This window comes from Macaca thibetana, chromosome 6 (genome assembly GCF_024542745.1).
Source record: "Macaca thibetana thibetana isolate TM-01 chromosome 6, ASM2454274v1, whole genome shotgun sequence".
Classification (NCBI taxonomy): domain Eukaryota; kingdom Metazoa; phylum Chordata; class Mammalia; order Primates; family Cercopithecidae; genus Macaca; species Macaca thibetana.
In genome coordinates, this window is record NC_065583.1 from 357,491 (window position 1) to 380,943 (window position 23,453).

Genomic DNA, 23,453 nt, shown 5'->3' on the forward strand with positions numbered 1-23,453 from the left:
GACCCAGGGAGCACCCTTCCCAATAACTAGAGGGAGTCAAAATTGTGATAAAATTGAAAACTGTGAAGATTTCGAAGCTGAGTTGAAGTCTCAGTCTCTCTGCAGTTGGGAGCTTTGCACGTCATTCACCAAAGTGAAAAACGAAAACCATCCCACAATTCTCTGCACCAACTCCACAGTGGTATTTACCACGCCGAAGTCGAAGAACACCTGGACCCGCTGAACACTGACCCCCAGTTTCTTCTGCCTGTAACGTGGTATCTTAATCCTACGCTGATGTGTCTGCCCCAGTGGCCCTGGAGATACTCAAGGGCAGCAACCTTCTTCCCAATCCTGTATCCTCGATGCCTGCAACATAGAAAGCACTCAGTAAAAATATACCAAGGAGGGAGTGCTGGACTCCCATCAAAGAGGTTAGAGGACTGCCTTATTTGCTGTGGTTTTAAAGGACAAAGATCTTCTCAGCTGTCCCAGTGCTCACAGGGACACTGAAGCTTAGCCGAGTGCCCTGAGCCGTATGACAAGCTGAAACAACCAGTCTACAACTGGGGTCAAGCTCTAATTCTTTCAGCCATTGATCATGAGATTACAAACTGTTGTCAGCGTTGGGGTCTTTTCTGGTAAGTAAAGAGGATTCTAGGAAGGTTTTCTCTCCTTCAATCTTCAGACGTACGCATCCAGCATCAACTTCCTCCTGGACATTTCCACCCCACGGGCGGCTCGTATTAACATGTCAACATGATCCTTCCCCTCAGACCTTTCTTCCTCATTCTCGTGCTCCTTCTCACACCCAGCCACTTTGGCCAGGGCAGTAATCCAGCCATAGTCCTTTGTTCCACCCTTTCTTTTGCTCCTCCCACTCTCAATAAATCACCAAGCCCTGGGGATTTAGAAATTTGTCTTGAAATTTAAAAAAAAAAAATTATCTTGAATTTGTTCATTTCTCTCCCCACACTCCTACTGCACTGATTGACGCTACTGTCATGACTACCTGGATGATTGCAGCAGCCTCCTAAATGCACCCCCTGCCTCCCACTCTGGTTCCTCTAATCGATGCTCCCTGTTGCAGTCAGTGTGAGCTCTCTATAATGGAAATGAGACTAAGTCTCACTCCTACTTAAATGGATCCCACTTACTCAGAGAGTCAAAATTCAAACCTCTTAGCATGGTGTTCAGTTCCCTGCATGACCTGGCCCCTCTTCCCTTTTCAGCCTCATTTCCTCCACTCTTCCTACTCTTCCCTTTAAACTTTACCATCCGGCCACACAGAACTTGTACTAATTCCCCTCCAATCTGCATATCCAAATCATATTCTGATCACCACTGACAGCCTGACCACATGCTGTTCCCTTTACCAGAAGCATTGTTCTCCATCTGAGCCAACACACACATCTACCTACCTTTTAACGATTGACCTAGTCACCTCTACTGAACTTCAGGGCCCGTATTTGAAATCACTTCATCTGGAAAAGCTTCTGGGATTTCCTCCATTCCTAGCAGGAATGGGGGCCCTCCTCTGAGCTCTCGTGTCCCTGTGCATATCACTTTCATGGCAATGATGGCAGTTTTCAGGAACTCACCTTATCTGTCGACCTCAAGACTGGGAAGGCAGAGACTGGCTCAGTGTCCTACTTTCTCCTTATCTCTTTATCCCCAGCACCTGCACAGTGCCTGGCACATAGGAGTTACTTCACCATTGCTTGCTCAATAAATGGATATATAGTATGATCTCAGATGGAAGATTCAGTGGGACATAGACTGGGAAAGTGTATCTACGTAGCATGTGTTCATTTAAGTCCAATTTGATGGGACATGGATTGGTGAAGGGCTCTCTTTAATCGAATAGGTTCCTCAAAAAAAATTAGACAAGCCTGGTCTGTATGGAAAGTAACTTCCTCACTGCATGATGGCTTGAGCCTGAGCAGAAAGGGGAACAGCATGTGGAGTACTGGCCATTCTTTCTTGCCGTATTTTCCACGGACGTAGTAGGAAACAACACTGGTCCCAGAGTGAGGAGACCACAGTCTCAGCTCCGTCCTGCCACCTGCTGTCCCTGTGTCCCAGGATGGGTTGCTTTTCCTGTCTGGTCCTCACCTGTAATATAAGGGTATGGAACCAGCTCCTATGCTGAGTGTGGTGATGTGAATTCACCCACAGCTGAATTTGCATCCCAGCTCCTCCAATTACTACTGTGCAGGCCTCTGTAAGTAATGCTGACTTCATGGGGATCGTATATAGATTAAATGTGATTACATTCCTTAAGTGGATAATGCCACTCTGCTCACAGAATAAGTGCTCAACAAATGGTTACACTGAAGCATACCAGCTCACCATAGGACTAAGTTATCAATGGGTTATATGGTAAAGCTACACAGGCATAGCTAAGATTTGGGGCTGTTTAACTCTGAGTCATGCCTTTCCCTTGACCCCCCCCCACAAAAAAAAAAACCTTTTTGTGCACATTTGTAGCCCATTCTATCTTTGTAATGAAGCAACCCACCTGTGGGGAAAGCTGGTGAGTACTGGGAGAAGCTGAGGTAGGCCTGCACATAAGACTCCCGGGCTCAGGGCACAAAACCCCTCGTGGCCTTTGGAACGTGTGTGGACTTGCTGGCTCCTTGCTTCTTGCCCTCCTAAGCTCCTAGATCAATTGTATTCCCATTATCTCAAGTAGCAGAACATGTTCCGTATAAATGGGCAACTGCCACAGCTGTAGATCCTGCACCTGCCCTTTCAACCCCCACATTCTCACCACCTGTTTCTCTGTTTGATCACCAATAAATAGTCTGGGGTTCCTGAGCTCCAGATCTTCACAGCCTCCACATCCGCGATGGCCCCCTGGTCCCACTGTCTCTCAAACTGTCTTTTTCTCAGTCCTTTGACTCCACCGGACTTCGTCACCCCCATGACCTCATGTTGGGTCTGATCCCCCAACACAACCAATGTACATTATGTTATGATTAAACAGTAAATCCTTATTGCACTCAATCAAGCCACCAATTATGCTACTACCAAAATGGGATTATATGTTTCATCTTGGAATTTTAAAGGCCTTAGAACTTCAAGGTATGTTCTGTTGCATACTGCCATTTCAAGATTGGCGGAATATTGCGAAGGAAACCTTCCTGCTCTTCTGAGGTCAGTGAATGTTTCCCGGTTTCATCCTAGGTCTCCTCTGAGTCTCCGAGGTCCCAGCTGGTGGAGAAGCATGGAGATGCCTTTCCAATGGATACTCTGTCCCTGGATTCCTCCTCCAGCAGAGGAACCACGTCAAAAGTGAAAGCCCAGAGGCCTGAGTTCTAGTCCTAACTTTGCCATCAATGAGTTAAGTGATTTTGGGTGCACCTTTTAACCACCATAGGCCTCAGTTTCCTCATCTGTAACATCATAAAAAGACCCAGACCTCCAAATTCTGGAAGTCTATAATTGGTACCTGAAATTCGATGGATGTCAAAATTAATTTCCTTTCCTTTCTTGTTCCTCAGATGAGGTTGGGCGCTGAGGCCTTGGTTCTAAAACTCTGCCACACATTAGAATTATCTGCCACCCAGCTCTCCTGACATCGGGATGTTGAATGCTCCCTGGGTGATCTTAATACGTGGCAACACTGGGAACCACTGCTCTTAAGGGTGAGTGAGCTCAGTAGACAAAAATGAGGCACGCTGACCTGACTCCAACACTAGCCAGCTGTGTGATCTTAAGCTATTTAATCTCTATAAACTCTCATTTCTAAGCTCATCTCGTAAGGTTCGGCAAGCAATAAGTAACATAATGCATGGCAGTCTCTATCTTGCTACTCAATGTGTGGCCTGTAGACCAGCAGCATTAGCATCACCTGGGAGCTTCTTAGAACTGGAGAGTCGCAAGCCCCAGCCCACATCTAAGAATCAGAATCTGATTCTAAGATCTCCAGGTGGGTAGTAGGCCCATGGAAGTTTAAGAAGTACTGTCTTAGCACGCAGTAGGTATTCAATAAAATCTATCTTCTGTTAGCCTTCTCCACAATCCTCCCCTTCACTCATTAACCATCAAGTCACACACACTATGCGCAGCAGTGGATGATGGGCCCCGAGCACAGTAAGTGGCACACAGTAGGACCTCAACAGGTGTTTGGTGATGGAATGGCTTGATTCAAAAGGGAATCAAACCTGGCTCCTCCTCTCAAGGAGCTCCTGGTCCATGAGGAAAACTAAGATACGAATGCCAACATCCAGAACAGAATAACAGTCATGAGTGATGGAGACGCACCTTTATTTGCGCATGTGCTATGTGCCAGATACTAGCTAAGCAATTCACAAGCAGCTCCCCTTTGAATCCTCCAAGCAACATTGCAAAGTACATGCCATTATTATCCACCTTTTACAAATGAGAACACTTTGGCTCAGAGGGGAGAAGCAGCTCATCTAATACCACACTCAGCTAGTACATGGCACCATAAGATCTAAAGTCAGGACAGCTCCAGCCTGACCACACAGTAGTACTGGCTACTGGGAGATGAGGCAGAAGGGCTGACTTCTGGCTTACCATCTTTGACCACCGGCCCTTCAAGGGTGGCCCTGTCTCTGGGGACTGAGACAAGAGACAAAAGGAAGCCCTGCAGGCAGAGATGCTGGGTTTCTATTCCCAGCAGAAGAGCTGGTCAGAGGGCTGCCAGCTCCTGTGGGCCACCTGTCTGACACAGTTCACCGCGTCTACCTGTCCCCTCCCAGGCCTCTCCCCTGCTGCTTCAACATTTTACTTGCACATACATTCTGCAGATTCGAGTCTTCTCAGTGACAGGCCGGAGCAACAGAAAAGAAATCTATAGTCTGAGCTTGGGGATGGGGGTGGAGCCATTTTCTGGAAACTGCCAGATGTGGGACAGTCTGGAAGTCCCAAATCGGAAGTCCTGTACTCCAGGCTAAGAAAAGGCATATGGTCACCGGGGATAAAGCACAAAACATAATTCCCCCGGGTCTCCCTCTGCACACAGACGAATTCCCCCAAATCTGCATCTGAATCATGTTGTGGTCAGCAGACTTTCATCATTCGACACATGGTGGTGGATGGCAGGGAAGCTGGTGGAAATATTGATTTGTAGCTCAACCTTCCTGTAATTCTCCTCCCCTTCTCCCCCATCTTATCCTGCCACTTCCACGGGGGTCGGACTTTTGTTCCTGCCCCTTGGAGCAGTGGTTCTCTCTGTGGGCCCTGGAGCAGCAGCAGCAGCAGGCAGCTTGTTTGAAATGCACATTCTCAGGCTCCACCCCACACCCACTGAATCGGAGCATCTGGGGGCAGACCCAGCAGTCTGTGTTTAACCAGCCTTCCCAGGACTCTGCTGGGTGCTCAAAGGTAAGCGCCAGGGCCTTAGAGAGCATCTCTAGTGAGTGAATGATGCTAGGGTGAAGGAAGAGGAACAAATGCTGCTGGTAGGGAGGAAGAGGCAGAAACTGAAGCAAAGAAAGGGTGAAAAGAGACTCCCAAGACTGGGTGAGGGGGTGGGTTAAGATTCTGGGTAGCAAAGATCAGTAACTCCTGCCTTGATGTGCCCCAGAGGGGAATGGCTGTGTAAGTGCCCCTACGATGGCTGGCCCCTGGGCCCAGCACTACCAAACCAGCAAAGCCTCCAGCTCTAAGGGACATGCACAATTTTACAAGGAGAATATCAGCAGTGACCACAATGTGCCTAGGACCAGAGGAGTCACCATGAACGCACTGCTAAGCATAGGTCCCCAGGGACTTTTGTATGACTCTCTGGATCAGGAGGGAGCAGGGACGGACAGACGGAGGCCTAATCGAAGGTGAGTCTGAGTTCCTGTCAATGCCAGCCAAGTCAGGTCAGGGCTGCTGTGGGTTGGATTTAATTTGATTTAGAGAAAATAAGGGATCTGTCATCATCCATCTCATCAGTTCATGGACATAAACTTATACCCAGCCCAGCTGGACCTTTTAAAGAGGCACCATTACGAAGAGCATCCTCAGGCCCTCCCAGACTCTCTCGGTGACAGCACCTAACGAACACAGAGCAGAGGAGCGGAAGGCGTTGTTTCCTGATACACATATTCCAGGGGAACCCAGTGGATATTTCAGGGATGGGAGCTGTAACTGTAAAGACAGTCCCAAAGCCCCACTTAAGTATCAAAATGTCAATTCTCCCACCCTTGGCCTTGGCCCAGCTAGAGCTTTCACCTTCACCCTTCCACTTCCCATCCACACCTGGCCTAGGGGTATTTGCAGAATACAGCCAGGCAGGAACAGGGGAGCTAAGGCTTTCTCTGTTCTGGGCAAGGAGAATTCTGCCTCATCCCCAGTCTGGCCTCAATATGCTTTCTCATTTTGATGTCTACCTTGACATCTGCCATCTCGAAACAAAGAGCTTTCCTTCCCCTTTCAACTCCTATGGTAGGAGTTATTTCCTCCTCTCTCTCTCATGGTTTTTATCATTCCCTACTTTTTGTCTCCGTATTTCCAACAGGTCATTTCAAACAATAGACAGTTATGTTCCTAGAGGTTAGGAATCTTGTCTAACCTCTTCATCTCACACCCACCACAGGGCCTGACACATATCAGGCTTTCAGCACATTCTTGCAGATGGAGTGACAGACACAACTACCTGTCTGACAACTCCAGGTGGCATGTCCGCAGGCATCTCAAACTCAAGATGCTCGGCTGGAGTTCTTCACCTTCACGTCTTCACTCACCCCAAACCTGGTTCTCTTCTTGCTCTTGGGAAATGGAACCTCCATCCTCCCCTACTTTCCAGCTGCCTCTATGGAAACCTTTGACATCTTTACCACTTTCTCTGGCCACATCCAACTCTTGACCAAGTTCTTTCTGACTGCACCTATAACATGGCCAGACTCTCTCCTTTTCTCTCCACCCCAGGTCAGTCCACCATCATGTCTCCCTTACCCTACAGCAATAGCCTCCTAACTGTCCTCCATTTCCAATCTTGCTCCCTCCCCTCCAGGGAGCAACCAGAGTAGACTTTCTAAAAACCCAGTCCTATCACTCACATCTCTACTCAGCCACAATAAAGCGTGAAGCTCTTAGCTCAGGTTCATCAGCCACCACTCCACTCCGACACACCGGCCTTCTCCAAGGTGGACAAACTGGTTTGTTCTAGTAGGTTCTGGCTTCTATTCTTCAGTCTTGCTTTTTCACTCAGGCTAGAGTGCAGTGGTGCAATCTCCACTCACCACAAGCTCCACCTCTCAGGTTCAAGCAATTCTCCTGCTTCAGCCTCCTGAGAAGCTGGGATCACAGGTGCCCGCCACCACACCCAGCTAATGTTTTTTATTTTTTAGTACAGACAGGGTTTCACCATGTTGGCCAGGCTGGTCTTGAACTCCTGACCGCAAGTGATCTGCCCGCCTCGGCCTCCCAAAGTGCTGGGATTATAAAGGCGTGAGCCACTGCGCCTGGCCTTGCTTCTATTCTTACAAAACTTTATTTAAAGTTTCCTTCTTAGCACTTGTCACAATTTTAATTAGATATTTATTTATGCAAGACTTGTTTAGTGCTTGTGTCCTTTCCTTAGGTGGAGCTCCTCGAGGCAGAGAAATGTCTGCTTAGTCCATCACATTTTCCCAGCATAAAACAGTGCCTGGATGTAAAAGGTGCACAGTCAATACTTTTAAAACGAACACATTTAGGCCGGGTGCAGCGGCTCACGCCGGTAATCCCAGCACTTTGGGAGGCCGAGGCGGGCGGATCACGAGGTCAGGAGATCGAGACCATCCTGGCTAACACGGTGAAACCCCGTCTCTATTAAAAATACAAAAAATTAGCCGGGCGTGGTGGCGGGCGCCTGTAGTACCAGCTACTCGGGAGGTGAGGCAGGAGAATGGCTTGAACCTGGGAGGCGGAGCTTGCAGTGAGCCAAGATCGCGCCACTGCACTCTAGCATGCTATGCTTATTCTTGCTCTGTTGTTAGAGTTGATGAGCCAGCAAAGGTAAGACATTCCCTTGATGCAAGGCAAGACTAGGCAATTCAATTTAATTATTTTCAGTGCAGTTCAAGTCACTTCAATTATATTCCATTCCTTTTAATTCCACAAACCTTCACAGATACCAGAACTCTGACAGCCTTTATCCTAGGTGTGGAAACATCAGAGATGATGATGATCTGTTAATTGCCCTTGGGGGGCTACTCATTTATGCCCCCTCATCTATGGCCAATGACAACTATAGGACATATGACTGATCTGCCTACATGCATGAAATTGCAAATGGGCACCAGGTTGACATAAACAGTGTCTCACTGCCATCACTCACTCATGTAATATACTGGGGTGTTTACCTTGACAGTTACAGTCACCTTTCTTAGTCCTCAGGGATATGTTCCAAGACTCCCAGTTGATGCCCGAATCCATGGAGAGTGAATCCATATAGACTATGGACCTTAGTACATATATTCAGTTCATAGCCTATACTGAACCCTCTATATACCATGATATTTCCTATACATGCATTCCTGTACAGTGTGAATATACTGGACAAAGGGGTGATTCACATCCCAGGTGGAGAGAGTAGGATTTTAGCACATGACTCGGAACAGTGCACAATTTACAACTTATGAATTATTTATCTGTGGGTTTTCCATTTAATATTTTTGGACTACAATTGACTGCAAGTAACAAACCATGGAAACTAAACCCACGGATTGTGCGAGGAATGGACAACAATGTAGAGGCTCAAATACAGCACAACACCAGTAGCGGTGACTAATGAAGGCCAAGAATGTGGAGTCAGATGACTGGCCCTCCATTATTGATCATTTTAAGTGACAGAAATCCTCTAATCCACCTTGAAAACCTATCCTAGAACCTCATGTTTCTTTCCAATCAATAAGTTTTTTTATTCCATATCATCTTGAGTATATGAGATTTGAGCTGACTCACTTCCCAAAAGATGTGAGATGAATGACAGGCTGAAAAACAAGACATATTAATATTATCAATGGCCTGGAAAGAGTTCATCTGCTACAAGCAGCAGAAACAGCACCTTTCAGGCACCATAACTGAGCAGATATAAATACCCAAGGATCTGTTTCTGAATTCTCTAACACGTAAGAAAATAAAAGGTACCAATGTACACAGTTTTTACCTTTTGACATGGAAGGCATACATAGTTTTCTGTAGGAACCACATTATTTTCTTCTCTGGAACTACGCACTGGTGGAAATTTATCATGGGTCCTTATAAAAGAACTTAAGAAAAGCAGGGCAGACCTTGCCCTAATCAGTTTCACAAACGCATAAAATGCTGCTCAACCTGACCCTTCCCTCATCTACCTTCGATAAAGACAATTCTTTGAGGGACTGATAGCCTGAGATCTGATACTCTGTCTCTGATGATCTAGCTTTACATTGGTTAAATTTCATTTAACCTATTTACTCTTATCTGGACCTCAGCAGAGACCAAACAAGCTGTTTGCACTCCTTCCAACTATTGCAGGCTCAGCTCTCTAAAATGCTTGTGTCCTCTTTTCCTGGCCAAACTTTTCCATCCTACTGTATTTCCTATTTTGCCCTCTGAGCATTCTACCTGGTCTCCACAGAACTACTTCCAGATCTTTCTGTATCTACAATTACTCTAAGGATGTGGAATAACTAGGATGGCACCTGTTAGTAAAGTATCTAGTCAAGGCCAAGTAACATACAGTCGGGGGCCTCAGAACTGGACAGACTCTCTAAGGTCCTTTAGTCTAACACTCACCCTTATGCATGATCCTCTCTGATGTATTCCCAATAAAAGATCCAGTGACCTCTGCTTGCAAGATTCCAGAGAGGGAGAAATCTCTATCTAATCAGAAATTCCCTCACCCTGTGGATTATCAGAATTGTTGGAAGGTTCTTCCTTATGTTGATCCATAAACTTGTTTTTAGTAACATTAAGCCATCGCACTAGTTCTGCTTCTGCAGAATGATCTTCTGATTCCCCTAAAGTTGTTTGGATCTTCTGATTCCCCCAGAGTTGTTTGGAATAGTACGTGCTTTTTTTTTTTTTTTTTTTTTTTTTTTTTGAGATGGAGTCTCTCTCTGTCACCCAGGCTGGAGTGCAGTGGCGCGATCTTGGGTTCAAGCAATTTTCCTGCCTCAGCCTCCCAAGTAGCTGGGACTACAGGCACCCGCCACCATGCCTGGCTAATTTTTTCTATTTTTAGTAGAGACAGGGGTTTCACCATGTTAGCCAGGATGGTCTCGATCTCCTGACCTCATGATCTGCCCGCCTCAGCCTCCCAAAGTGCTGGGATTACAGGCACGAGCCACCGCACCCGGTCAGTTTGGGCTTTTTATACATGATTTCTATTCATCAGAATATTCTGCCATGCTACCTACATTTTCATATATTGTTTCTGCCCAGTCCTAGGCCTAAATATTTTATAAGTCAGTAATTTACTAATGGGAGCTGTTTGATTTGGATTCTAGGAATCTGCCTCATTCCTTAACCAACCATGAGTTGCTAAGGCTAATAAAACATTATCTTTCAGAGAACAAAGCATACTAGATTTTTCCCCCATTATCTTAAGTATTTTTGGCAAAACAGAGAAGCATGAAAAGGTGAGACCCCTTTGCCCTCAACCAATTATGAGGGTGACCGGGCAGCCGATGAATGACAGCCTCTCCTGTCTGAAGGGCCTCTACTGCTGGACACTGCTGCACACCAGCTTCTTTCCTGGCACTAATTCTTTCTTAACAATCTTTAAGAGAGCTCCATGCCTAACACTGAATCTTAAAATGTGACATTGTTCCTATAAAATCAGTATTTAAACCACATTTTGTAAATTCATACCAAAAAAGAAACCCAGGAAAAATAAGCACCCCTTTGCCCTATTTTAATAAGAGGGAAAGGGGGCTGGGCTAAAGGGCACAGCTGCCCTGTGTGTGGAAAGCTGTAATTTAAATACGCACACAAGCTTTTCAAGCAGAGCACTCTAAACCATCGGCCCTGTTATTCGGATGATGGAATTTGCAGACTTTGTTTGCCCTCCTCTTGCTCTTCCCACCTTTGGGGCTTTTCACTGTCCCCAGAAATCCAAGCTTAGAATCACGAAAGGCAGCAAAGACCGTATCTAATAGCTTCATAAGCTCCTTGCTATTAGCAGTGCAGTAAAGTGTCAATGGGGTAGATGCCTCTTTTCGCAAAGCAGTTTCCAGGTTCCCTGTGTTCCCAGCCAGGCCTCACGTCTCACCACAGGGCAGATGTGTTCCCAGCCAGGCCTCACGTCTCACCACAGGCAGATATGCTCCATTCAGCCAGGCCTCATGTCTCACCACAGGCAGATATGCTCCATTCAGCCAGGCCTCATGTCTCACCACAGGGCAGATATGTTCCATTCAGCCAGGCCTCATGTCTCACCACAGGCAGATATGCTCCATTCAGCCAGGCCTCATGTCTCACCACAGGCAGATATGCTCCATTCAGCCAGGCCTCATGTCTCACCACAGGGCAGATATGTTCCATTCAGCCAGGCCTCATGTCTCACCACAGGCAGATATGTTCCATTCAGCCAGGCCTCATGTCTCACCACAGGCAGATATGCTCCATTCAGCCAGGCCTCACGTCTCACCACAGGGCAGATATGTTCCATTCAGCCAGGCCTCACGTCTCACCACAGGCAGATATGTTCCATTCAGCCAGGCCTCACGTCTCACCACAGGCAGATATGCTCCATTCAGCCAGGCCTCATGTCTCACCACAGGGCAGATATGTTCCATTCAGCCAGGCCTCATGTCTCACCACAGGCAGATATGTTCCATTCAGCCAGGCCTCATGTCTCACCACAGGCAGATATGCTCCATTCAGCCAGGCCTCACATCTCACCACAGGGCAGATATGTTCCATTCAGCCAGGCCTCACGTCTCACCACAGGCAGATATGTTCCATTCAGCCAGGCCTCACGTCTCACCACAGGGCAGATATGTTCCCAGCCAGGCCTCACGTCTCACCACAGGGCAGATATGCTCCATTCAGCCAGGCCTCATGTCTCACCACAGGCAGATATGTTCCCAGCCAGGCCTCACGTCTCACCACAGGGCAGATATGCTCCATTCAGCCAGGCCTCATGTCTCACCACAGGCAGATATGCTCCATTCAGCCAGGCCTCACGTCTCACCACAGGCAGATATGTTCCATTCAGCCAGGCCTCACGTCTCACCACAGGGCAGATATGCTCCATTCAGCCAGGCCTCATGTCTCACCACAGGCAGATATGCTCCATTCAGCCAGGCCTCACGTCTCACCACAGGCAGATAATCAAGTTGACAAAGACTGTGTTTTGTCCTTCTATGTCCATATGGACGTCACGTTCCACAGCTGCACTCATGTCTGCTCGGTTCCACAAAGGGAGAATACCCACTGAGTGAATTTTAAATGTTCTTGCGCTGCTTGTGTTTTCCAAAGCACAGCATACGAGCATCTTGGTCAGGATGAGCTGGTAGGACCTCTCCTGACACCCTATTCCCTCACAGTGGACTTCCCACTGGACACCTCCACTCTTGCTGCTTAGCTCCGTGTGTCTCTGCAAATAGGCATGTTTAAGGAAATCATAAATGCGTAAGGCGATGCAGGTGGGGAGCAGGGGAGAGTCAAGGAGACAAAAAGAACAGTAGCACCACATGCAGCTCTGCCAGCTTTTGGGCTAACAGGGTCATGAACAGATCAGGAACCTGAGACAATCAAAGGACTTCACCCCATAAAGCCAGGGTACTCTCGGGAGCTGGAAAACCCGGGAGAATTTCCACATACTCCTCAGAGTTCCTCGTGCATTGCCTTTAGTGCCCCATTAGCAGGAATGAGTCCTTCTGTAGTTTCACCAGACTGTTGAGCAGTAGAAAGAGGACAGACTGAGGAGTCCCAGTCCCACCTGTGACCTCGGGCAGTCACTGACACCTCTGAGCCTCGGTTTTCTCATCTGTTCAGTGGGGATGGTATACTTCCCCTTACCGGGCTGTGGAAAGGACAACATAATCTTACATAGAAAAAGTAATACTAAGCTAACACTGGTTGAGTGCCTATTACGCTCTAAACAATGCGCTAAGTACTTCGTATATTTTGTCTCATTGAATCCTGATGACAATCCTGCGATGCAGGAACTCTTACTATCCCCCATGCTACAGATGCAGAAACTGGGGCTCAGAGCAGTTAAGTACCCGGCCAAAGGCCAGAAAGTCAACTAGAATTGATGTGTCCATTTTCATTCATTCATTCATACATCATCACTTATTGTGTACCCGTTCCGTGCCAAGCAATGAGAAGCAAATCACACAGTCCCTGCCCTCATGGTACTGACAGTCTTGTTACTGCAAAGTACAAGGTACAGAGTAAATAGAAGTCAAATCAGATTCCAACTTCTACTCAACACCCAGTAGGCCCCAGACGAAACTCTCCAGAGCAGGGGCACTGCTCCTGTGGTTTGGCCTGGTGCTCACGACTGAGACATACGCAAGGAAGAGACGGCTGGTTCTGCAGGTCCTCCAGGGACAGAAACCAGGAATGTTGGCCAATACAGAAACATCATAAACATTTTCCTTATATTTGATGCATTCCTGGACCCATAGATCGGAAAGCAACCTTGAGAATGAACTGAATTTATTTCTCAGCCTCTGAGAAAGATCACATTTAAACTTTTTGTGAGAGAGATCCAGCTAGGGAACCTTCACCTTAAAAACCGGGCTAAACAAAGCTGTATTTATAAACAGGTGAATTTAAGGGCAGCCCCATGCCTCTAAATAGTGAACACTCCGGTGCATTTTAGGCAGGACTGATTCAATGTATTTTCTTAGCACACAGCTTTTCAGGAATGCAAAATATACTTGTACCCAGCATCTTAAGGCTTCTAAAAAGTAGACGATGCCCTTCTCTCTGTTCACTTACAAGCTCATCCTTCAAAAGCATTTGTTTGGAAGTCCCTCCTTAAATCTAACCTGAATCCAACCTGTTGTGCTTAAGGTCACTTCAGTGATCTTTCTAATACAACCCAAGAGAGAAGGACTGGAGGGAAGAATTTAAGACCCCATGAGATCAGGGGCAGACTCTTAAGTTAGCAGTATCACTTGTGGCTAAATCTTGGCATCATTTCCCTAACTTTTTCTAGCTGCTCCCAGGCACTCCAAATGTCTCTGAGAATTTTCTTCTTGGACACACTTAAAGAAGCATCTGAAATTTGTGCCATGCAGCTTAGCACTTGCTTAACCAGGATGAATCTTAGAGACCATCAAGTTTTGCCCTTGCAGGAGAGAAGAGGAAACTGAGATTCAGAGAACTACTGTGACTTCATCAAGGACACTTAGCAAATTAGTGGCAAAGCCAGGAAGATAACCTAGACTCCAGAACTCAAGCCTGGTGCTCTTTTTTTTTTTTTTTCTATGTCTCCCCCACATCTGACTCTGTTTCCCTGAGGTCCAGAGCCACGCCTTGTTCCTTTTTAGGACTCTCACGACTCAGGCTTAGGCACACTAGTTGCCCAAAGCACACTTGGCTTGCTCTGACTTGAACAGTACAATGAGCTATGTCTTAGTTTCAGGCAAGACCACCTTGATGAGACATGAGAAGGAACTCTAATGGGCCTCTGCTATGATGTAGCAGGGACTGTGTTAGCACATTGCTAGAGCCCTAGGAAGCAGAAATTCTTAGTGCCCATTGCCCAGATGAAGGAACTCACTTTCAGAGAGGTTAAAGAATGTCTCTGCGGTTCCACACTATACAGCAGCTAGGCTGAAATTCGAAACCAGGTTTGCCTGCCTTCTTCTCCTATATGATACTGCTTCATACACAGTCCCCAGAACCTTAATGACCAGGTGGAACGAACCAACAAGGTCATACTGAAATTGTGCATCAGTGCCCTAATGACCAAGAGAAAATACATTTCGTCCAATTCAAAGGTATAAAGATGTAAGGTAGAAGCCACCAACTGTAGACATGGAGGAGCCTCAGAGCGACGGCACGTGCTGTCCAAGTGCTCCTACTCCTCCTTTCTTCCCTCGCAGTTTCTCTCTCCCTCCCTTTAACACTTACTGAATATGCCAGCCACACAGAGGCACTCAGTGTTTGGGCCCATAACCTTCCTATTGGAAAGGCCCTTCACTTTCTGAACATGGCCTGGCACTGTCCAGACACCCTTCTGTCCTGTGTGGTCCTGGGCAGAGGCATCTCCCCTTCTCCTCCAGGACCACTCTGAATCCTAACTTGATGGCAGCTGCCTGGCGATCTCTTCATCCTCCTGACATGGCCATGTAGCTCCTCAGCTTCCATCATTCCCAAATCTCTGCAAGGTTATGGGGTTGCCTTGCTCCAGAGGGCACAAAAGTGCTTAGCTCTCTGCTCGGATTTGCTCTTGGCTGGTGGAGACCTGTGACTGCTCTTCCCCTCCCTTGAACCTTCCTCATGGAGGTTTGCCAAGTCACAGGAGGCACAGTCTGCGATTGATTCCTAATGCCCCTGCTAGGTTTTAACAGCTGGTGGAAATGTCTGCTCGTACTTCACCCACACGCCCCTGGCTGCGGGTTCAAGTCACTGTCGATTTGGTCATTGAGTTACACAGACGTGCAGCCCAGGGGGACCTGTACGAGCCTTCCCACATCAGCTACCTTCATCTCTCATGAGGTCACTGCCCTGGGCTTTGAGAGCCACTCCTTGAATATCATCTTGGAACATGTAAAACAAACAAACGACAACAAGTATGAAAGGGCTCAGGACTCTGCATTTCAGAATCAAATTACACTATCTTCTGGGCAAGTCACTCCCCTTCTTGGACATGAGTTATTCCATTCATAAGATTGAAGAACAGGGGTGGATAAGGTTACAGGTCCCTTCTGCACCCAGGTGCTGCCTGGTTCTGCCGAACCACAGCTTCAGGAGGCTGGCTGAGAGGGCTTTCTGGTCCCTGGCTGACCGCTTTCATCTATTCCCTTACCTGACGTCTGAAACACATTTTTTTTTTTTTTTGGCTTCAAAATACAAAAAGAGAAAACTGAAAAATCGAAATAGATAAAAGTTTAATTAAGCCGGGCGCAGTGGCTCACGCCTGTAATTCCAGCACTTTGGGAGGCTGAGGTGGGTGGATCACGAGGTCAGGAGATCGAGACCATCCTGGCTAACACGGTGAAACCCCGTCTCTACTAAAAAAATACAAAAAACTGGCCGGGCGAGGTGGCGGGCGCCTGCAGTCCCAGCTACTCGGGAGGCTGAGGCAGGAGAATGGCGTGAACCCAGGAGGCGGAGCTTGCAGTGAGCTGAGATCCAGCCACTGCACTCCAGCCTGGGCGACAGAGCAAGACTCCGTCTCAAAAAAAAAAAAAAAAAAAAAAGTTTAATTAAATGTCTACATAATGGAAAGTTATGTAAACATCATTAATTGTTAAGTTTGATGTTCATAAAAATTGTATTACACTTAAAAACAATTTGTTCCTTAGAATTACTCACTTTGAAAGGGATTTCAAACATGTCCAGCGATTGCTAAGGCCTCATAGCTATGAGTTAGTCACAGTCAACCACTTCCACAAGCAAAATCATTAAAACCTCTTTTAAACATACTACAGCAAATAATAATAATAATTAACATGAAATGTGGGTGACTTTCAGTATGTTTGATAAAATGTTGGGTGAAATCTCCAAAAGGAAGTGTTCAGGGTCTTCGAAAGTCTTAGGATTACTCTAGAATCAGAGTATACAATATAAACTCATATTTATAAATCACTTGCTCTGTGCCAGGCTCTTCTGAGCCTTTCCCATGTATTAACTCACTTAATTGGTGAAACAACTCTTGAGGTAGATACAATTACCATTCCCATACTACAGGTGAGGAACCTAAGAGCAAGTAAGTGGCACAGCTAGAATGGAAAACTAATGAAGCCAGGGCTCATGCTCTTAGCCACCTTACCATATACAAAGCTTGCCATCCTGGGTGTTTCCCGAGGAGAAAACAAGTGCTGGCAGGTGGAGAAGGGAGGGAGGTGCATCTCCCTAACAAGGGGGCACTTGACACCGCATTAAATGGAACCCATTCCTTGCTCGGCTCTACTGCTACTAGCTACCTCCTCTGTGGTTCTCTTCTGCCCACAGAGGTCTCCTCTGTAGCTGACTCTCAGCCTCGCCTAATGCTATTAATAATAACAAAGAGCTGATGTTATTGACAGCTCCTTCAGCATTTTATACAGGACTTAATCTCATTCAATCCCCATGACCTCCATTTCATAAACAAGGGAATTGAGGGTTTAGAGATCCGAAACAATCTGCCCACAGTCACATAGCTCTCAGAAATAGCGGAAGCTAGGCTTCACACTCCAGTCTTATTCTAAAGCCCAAACTCTCTTTTTTAGTTTTTTGTTTGTTTGTTTTATTTTGTTTTTGAGATGGAGTCTCGCTCTGTCGCCCAGGCTGGAGTGCAGTGGCGCGATCGCAGCTCACTGCAAGCTCTGCCTCCCGGGTTCATGCCATTCTCCTGCCTCAGCCTCCCGGGTAGCTGGGATTACAGGTGCCCACCACCACGCCTGGCTAGTTTTTTGTATTTTTTAAGTAGAGACGGGGTTTCACCGTGTTAGCCAGGATGGTCTCGATCTCCTGACCTTGTGATCTGCCCGTCTCGGCCTCCGAAAGTGCTGGGATTACAGGCTTGAGCCACCGCACCTGGCCCATTTTTTGTATTTTTAGTAGAGATGGTGTTTCACCATGTTGGCCAGGCTGGTCTCAAACTTCTGACCTTGTGATCCGCCCACCTCGGCCTCCCAAAGTGCTGAGATTACAGGTGTGAGCCACCATGCCCGGCCCCAAATTCTCTTTTAATTATAAAGATATACATATTGTTTAAACAATTCAACAAGTATATTGAATAACACAGTGAAGCCTTCCCTTTACCACAATCAACCTACTGTTCTCTCCCTATCTGAGGTTCTCTTCCTACATTCCACTGTCCCAGACTTCAGCAAAGTATCTATGTATCTATCTAGGCATCTGTCCATCTTTCCATTCCTTTCTCACTTACATATTCTGGTGGTTTCGCTCTCCATGTGGCAACTCTACACCCAGGATCAAAATGGCATCAAAGGGGAGCTTGGAACAGTGACAACCCCTACCTGAGATGTCTCCATTCCAGGCGCAAGGCTGCCTGGTGCCTGATATCCATGAGATTAGGAAAAGCAGGTGGGCTGCTGTCCACCCCTTCTATTCCCAAACGCTTGGCAGGGTTTCTGTGGCTAACATGCCAGTTTTATCGACTCCTGCACAGTCTCATGTGCTGAAGTGCCACACTACGTTCTCCACCTGGGAGGTTTCTGGGCTCAGCTGGCTCAGATCCCATGTGTGGGGAGCATTAAGAAAAATAGGTCACCTGTATAAGACTAGTGGCAAAAATCTGACTCAGTGCTACTTCTCTGTCCTTTGCTTAAAGGAGAAGCATAATTAAAATGATCCAGAAAAGAGAACCAAGCAGTAGATTGAGTTGCTTGGAGAAAAGACCACGCTACACTGATTTTTACATGCCCAACGCCAGCAGTGCATCGGGTACACAACAGGTTCTCAATAAATTGTTAAATGGGGAAGTTGATAGAATAAAAAACAAGGTCTTTTCCCAGTGCTGTACGCAAAAGAGCTCAGTTAGAGTGAATTATTATTTGCGAAGATAAGAGATTTTTACTCTTCTGATGGCTGTTTCCTCCTGTTTTCTTTGTCACAGTTCAGGGGCAAAGAAAAGCTTCTCTCTCTCTGAAATGGCAGGAGAAACCCTTAGGGCTTAGGTAACAAATCTCAAGGCTCCCTCTCTCACATGTTTTGAGAATAGAAATATTTAACCATAGGGAGTGACTTCCTGGCTGAGAGATGGTCAGAGTAACAGAGAGCCTAGGAGCGAAGGCAATGAAGTCTGTGAGCCGAGGGCTCTGGTTCTGGTGTCTGCTTCTTTGCTGTGTGATCTTGGGCAAGTTTCCTAAATTTTCTGCTTCTCAGTTTTGTCATCCATAAAACAGTAATAATAGTACCTGCCTCAAACAGTGTGTGGAAGAGGCTTAAACAAGCTAATATAAGTCAAATCTTGAGCACAATCCCTGGTGTAGCTATACATATGCTTGTGTATATATCAGAAGCTCAAAATTATACCATTAGTATTAATAACATACTCTGGACCCTCATTATAATGCTATTCTCAATATCCCAACACTTGATTTCTATTGACAACTCCTAGGCTCAACTGTTCCTCCTACCTCAGCCTCCCGAGTAGCTGGGAATAGAGCCACCACGCCTGGCTAATTTTTAATTTTTTTTGTAGAGACAGGGTCTTGCTGTGTTGCCCAGGTTGGTCTCAAACTCTTGGCCTCAAGAAATCCTCCCACCTGGGCCTCCCCAAGTGCTAGGATTTACAGGCATGAGGCACCATGCCCAGCTCCCTTCCTTTGCTCTCCTAACTCCATCTCAGCACCTGCCCCTGAGGACCAATGCAACAGGGCACTCAGTACATCTGTGAACCTCCCATCAGTCCCATGGTGGACTAACCCGGGGACAATGGTCACTATCCCCTCTGGTGCATTCTTTGTCCCCATCAGCCTAGAAAGCTCCAGGGGTTGGCAGCTGGCATAGAGTAGGAGGCTGCACTCCCTGACCTTTCTATGGTGCACACAGTCCTGTACCCATCCTGTCCTCAGAACTGCCAGGGCCATGACCAACCTGCCAAGGGCATGGGAATCTGTGTGTGAACCAGCTCTAGGAGGTGGAGCAAGAGGAATGTAGGGGAAGCTGCTGCCCCAGTAGGTTTAGAGGGAGGGTGGGGTGGGGGCGCGGCAGGGCCAGGCAGGTGAGGATGTGTGGGTGAGGGTGTGTGAGTGCCTGTCTGGCTCTCCTGGGTGGGGCTGGATGAATGTTTGGGCACAGGCAGCGGCTGTCACATGGCCTGGCTGCAGGTTTCGGACAGAAGCCAGGTAGGTGGGCTGTGTCAGGCACAGCTATAAACTGTGCCAAGGAAGCGGCCAGAGCAGGCGCCCAGGGAAACTTCTGCCTTGGCGGAAGATACTGGGGAGACAGGATGAATTGGGGAGGTCTTCCAAGGCCCATGGTGCTTCATGGAGCCAGGGCCCAGGGCAGGGAGGGCTATAACCTTGGCTTGCCTGATTGGCTGAGCACAGACAGATAGAAGGGGGTGTGGGCAGCCTGCTAGGTGAGGGGGGAATGGGTGGCCAGGTGACTGAGACCCCCAAGACCAGGACCCACTGTCAGGCCTGTGGCTTCCAAACGCCAGTGTGAAGTGTTCCCCTTTGGGCACTGAGGCCATCAGCTTCAGCTTCACACCCTTTTCCAGACAAAGTCCCTCAGGTCACCTCAAAAGTCACTTCTGGCCTTCCCCACAGGGGAAAGGAGAGGGGTGCCTGTGGACAAGTGGCCCTCAGCGCTGGTGGAGGGCACAGCACAGAGACTGCCTGCATGGGGGAGGCCCCCGGCAGACCTTGCCCAGATGTCAGCCCTCGTTTGAGGCAAACTGTAAAATTATTACAATTCAGGCCAGGCGCAGTGGCCCATGCCTATAATCCCAGCATTTTGGGAGGCCATGGCAAGAGGATCGTTTGAGCCTGCAGTGAGCTATGACTACACCACTGCACTTCAACCTGGTCAACAGAGGAAGACCCTGTATCTAAAATAGGCTGGGCGTGGTGGCTCACGCCTGCAATCCCAGCACTTTGGGAGGCCAAGGCAAGTGGATCACCTGAGGTCAGGACTTCGAGAACAGCATGACCAATGTGGTGAAACCGCTTCTTTACCAAAAACACAAAAATTAGACAGTTGTGGTGCCCCATGCCTGTAATCCCAGCTACTCAGGAGGCTGAGGAAGGAGAAATCACTTGAACCCAGGAGGCAGAGGTTGCCGTGAGCCGAGGTCATGCCACTGTACTCCAGCCTGGGCGACAGAGTGAGACTCTACCTCAAAAAGATAAATAACATGGGAAAGCTATGTTGTTAACATTTTTCAAATGATAATTCATACTAAAAAAAGTTACCAATACTAATGCACAAAGCATTTCATAAGTTTAGACTATTAATAAAAAGACATGAAAACTGAAGTATTTGTAATCACGCTTAATATTAGAAGTTCCTATACCTGCAATGTAGCAACTAATTATACAAAAATTTAATAAATGACAAAATAAAATTTTACAAACAGATTTGTAATAATCAGAAAGAAATCTGAATTGGCAATTAATGTCACATAATTCAAATAATTTGTTATGGTCGTCTGCTAAATGCTAATTCATATAAAACATTAAAAGATTATCTTAATTATGACATCTTAATTTTTAATAGTTTTAAATATTATAAATATAAACAAGGGGTTTCTAAATTTAAAAGAAGAATGACTAAATTTTTCAGAATTATTATGTATTTCTTGTCATACAATATAAAAATACCATTCCGTTTCCCTTTAGAGTAGGAACCTTCCCTTATTATCTCACTGAAAGGAGAATGCTGGACAGTGCTAATAAGATGACAGTCTAAGGACTTCAGAACTGAAGGAATTGTTTCGTGATAATGCATGGCACTTCCCTAACTCAACTGGAAAAGGAGACAAAAACCTAGTGTTTCCAACCCTCAAGCTAGCAAGAAAACACAGCCCAGGTAAGCTCGTCTCTTCTCCAATGGAGCTGGAGTCTACTCAACAAGAGGCGACCATTCTGCCATGACCTTAGAATTGTTCAGAAGTTTGCTAACAATAAGCAGCCAACATAGACACATTCTCCATTAAATCTAAAATTCCCTTTTCCCCCAGAGGCACTAGGGTGTTTGAGGGGCATGTAGCAAAAGGGATCCCAACCACACCACGCAAACTAGCCAGGAAACCTTTTTGTCCTCACAGATCTGAGAGTCCCTGAGAACCCAGAGACAACACGGAGGTAGCAGGACACCAACAGGAGAGTCCCAGCATCAGTTCCTGGCCATAGAAGCCCTTCTGAGCAGCAGGCAGAACAGAATCCACTACAGCAATCAGCCTGCCAGAGAAGCCTCTGCCCCTGTGGCCTGAGGTTCCACTTTCCCAAGGTGACACCACGGGCAGGTGGGCTGAAGCAGCAGCAAGGTCAAATCAACTGGCCCAGCCACGGTGCCTCTTGGACCGTACAAGTGATGCCGGTCTAAGCCTCGCCTCTTCCACAGGGAAAACCAGGTGACCCAAAGGGTGCCCAGAAGCAGGGAATCTGCCACAGCAGCCACCCTCCTGGAAGGTTCCCTTTCTTCCCTTTGGGGAACTCCCTCCAACACACACCTTGCCAGGAAAGCACCCTTTGTCTGACATGGGGGATCCCACCACACCGAAACCCAGCCAAAGCAGCCTTTTGTCCCTTAAGGGTTATCACAACAAAAAACAAAAAAATACACAAATAGTCGCCCCCTAAATTCTGTTAAGAATGAGACAATGCTGGCACTCACACCTGGCTCAGACCAGCAGGAGGGCACCCTCCACAGACCGCAGGAGAAGGGGAAGGACTCCTTGCCCTGGCTGCACCTCCACCACTGTCACTGAGGCCTGGGGTACAGAACCGGCAGCTTCTTACCCACTCCAGGCCAGGCTGGGCCCCAAAGTTCTCCTACTCCCCCTTCCTGGCCCCTAGACTTGCTGCTGTTGCCACCATTAGCGCCAATGCCAACGGAATCAGCTCTGCTGTCACGCTCTATGCACCCGTCCACCCTCCAAGGTTCCTACCACCTGGCCTCCATGGGTATCCTCCTCCTGCTCCTGTTGAGCTGCAGTCTCCATCACCGTCACCGCCACAACCACAGATGAATTGCAGAGCTGTGCCATCTTCAGGCTCCAACCTCCAGCTCGCCACAGGAGACTCCTCCTTCACCAGCCTGGCTTGGAGCAGCTGGGCAGGCAAAGCCAGAAAAATCTACAACGGGATGCAGAAAGTGGCAGTGTCAGAGCCTCACGTTGTCATGCTGGCCACTGGGTGGCAGGGGCCAGTCTCAGCGAAGGCACTCACACCCACCCTCCAAAGTCCAGCCTCTCCTCCTGGACCAAGCTGGCCGCCTGACCTGGGGTGGGGACTGGAGACACCACAGTGCCCGGGGCTCCTTGGGGAGCAAAAATAGCGGAAACTCAGACCCAGCCAGTCCTGCCCAACAAAGTACCAGTTCCCATTCCTGACTCCTCCACCCACAGGGCCCTGAGACCCCGTGGTGCCTACTACCCCATGACTGGGGCTCCCAAATGGTCTCCACAACACGGAGCAAGAGGGCAAGGGTCGGGGAATCATGGTGGGTGTGTGGGCCCTGCAGTGTTCAGGGCATTGCTGCGAAAACTCTGTGTGCCCTCTGCGCTCCAACATGAGCAGAAGTTCACCCTCTAGAGCCTTGAGTCCGGGAAGAGGAGAACGGCCCGGGCCCTTCCTCAGAGGCCACCACTGTCGTGGCCACCTCCACAACCCGCGGCTGGCAGCAGCAGAGCAGCCCCCCTGATAGTACCCCTAACCTGCCCCGCCCAACAAGCGTAGCCC

The 23,453-nt window shown here is 47.7% G+C and overlaps 1 long non-coding RNA gene across 2 annotated transcripts in view; it reads right to left on the reverse strand.

The window, feature by feature from the left end:
* Window positions 1–22,845, reverse strand: part of LOC126957116 (uncharacterized) — a 36,880-nt gene extending 14,035 nt beyond the window's left edge. The window contains exon 1 of one of the 2 annotated variants that reach the window (XR_007726650.1): window positions 22,664–22,845. This is a non-coding gene — a long non-coding RNA (uncharacterized LOC126957116). Of the gene's footprint in view, window positions 1–22,660 lie in introns of both variants that reach the window. The other variant, XR_007726649.1, reaches the window with a different exon arrangement.
* Between the last annotated feature and the right edge of the window lie 608 nt (window positions 22,846–23,453).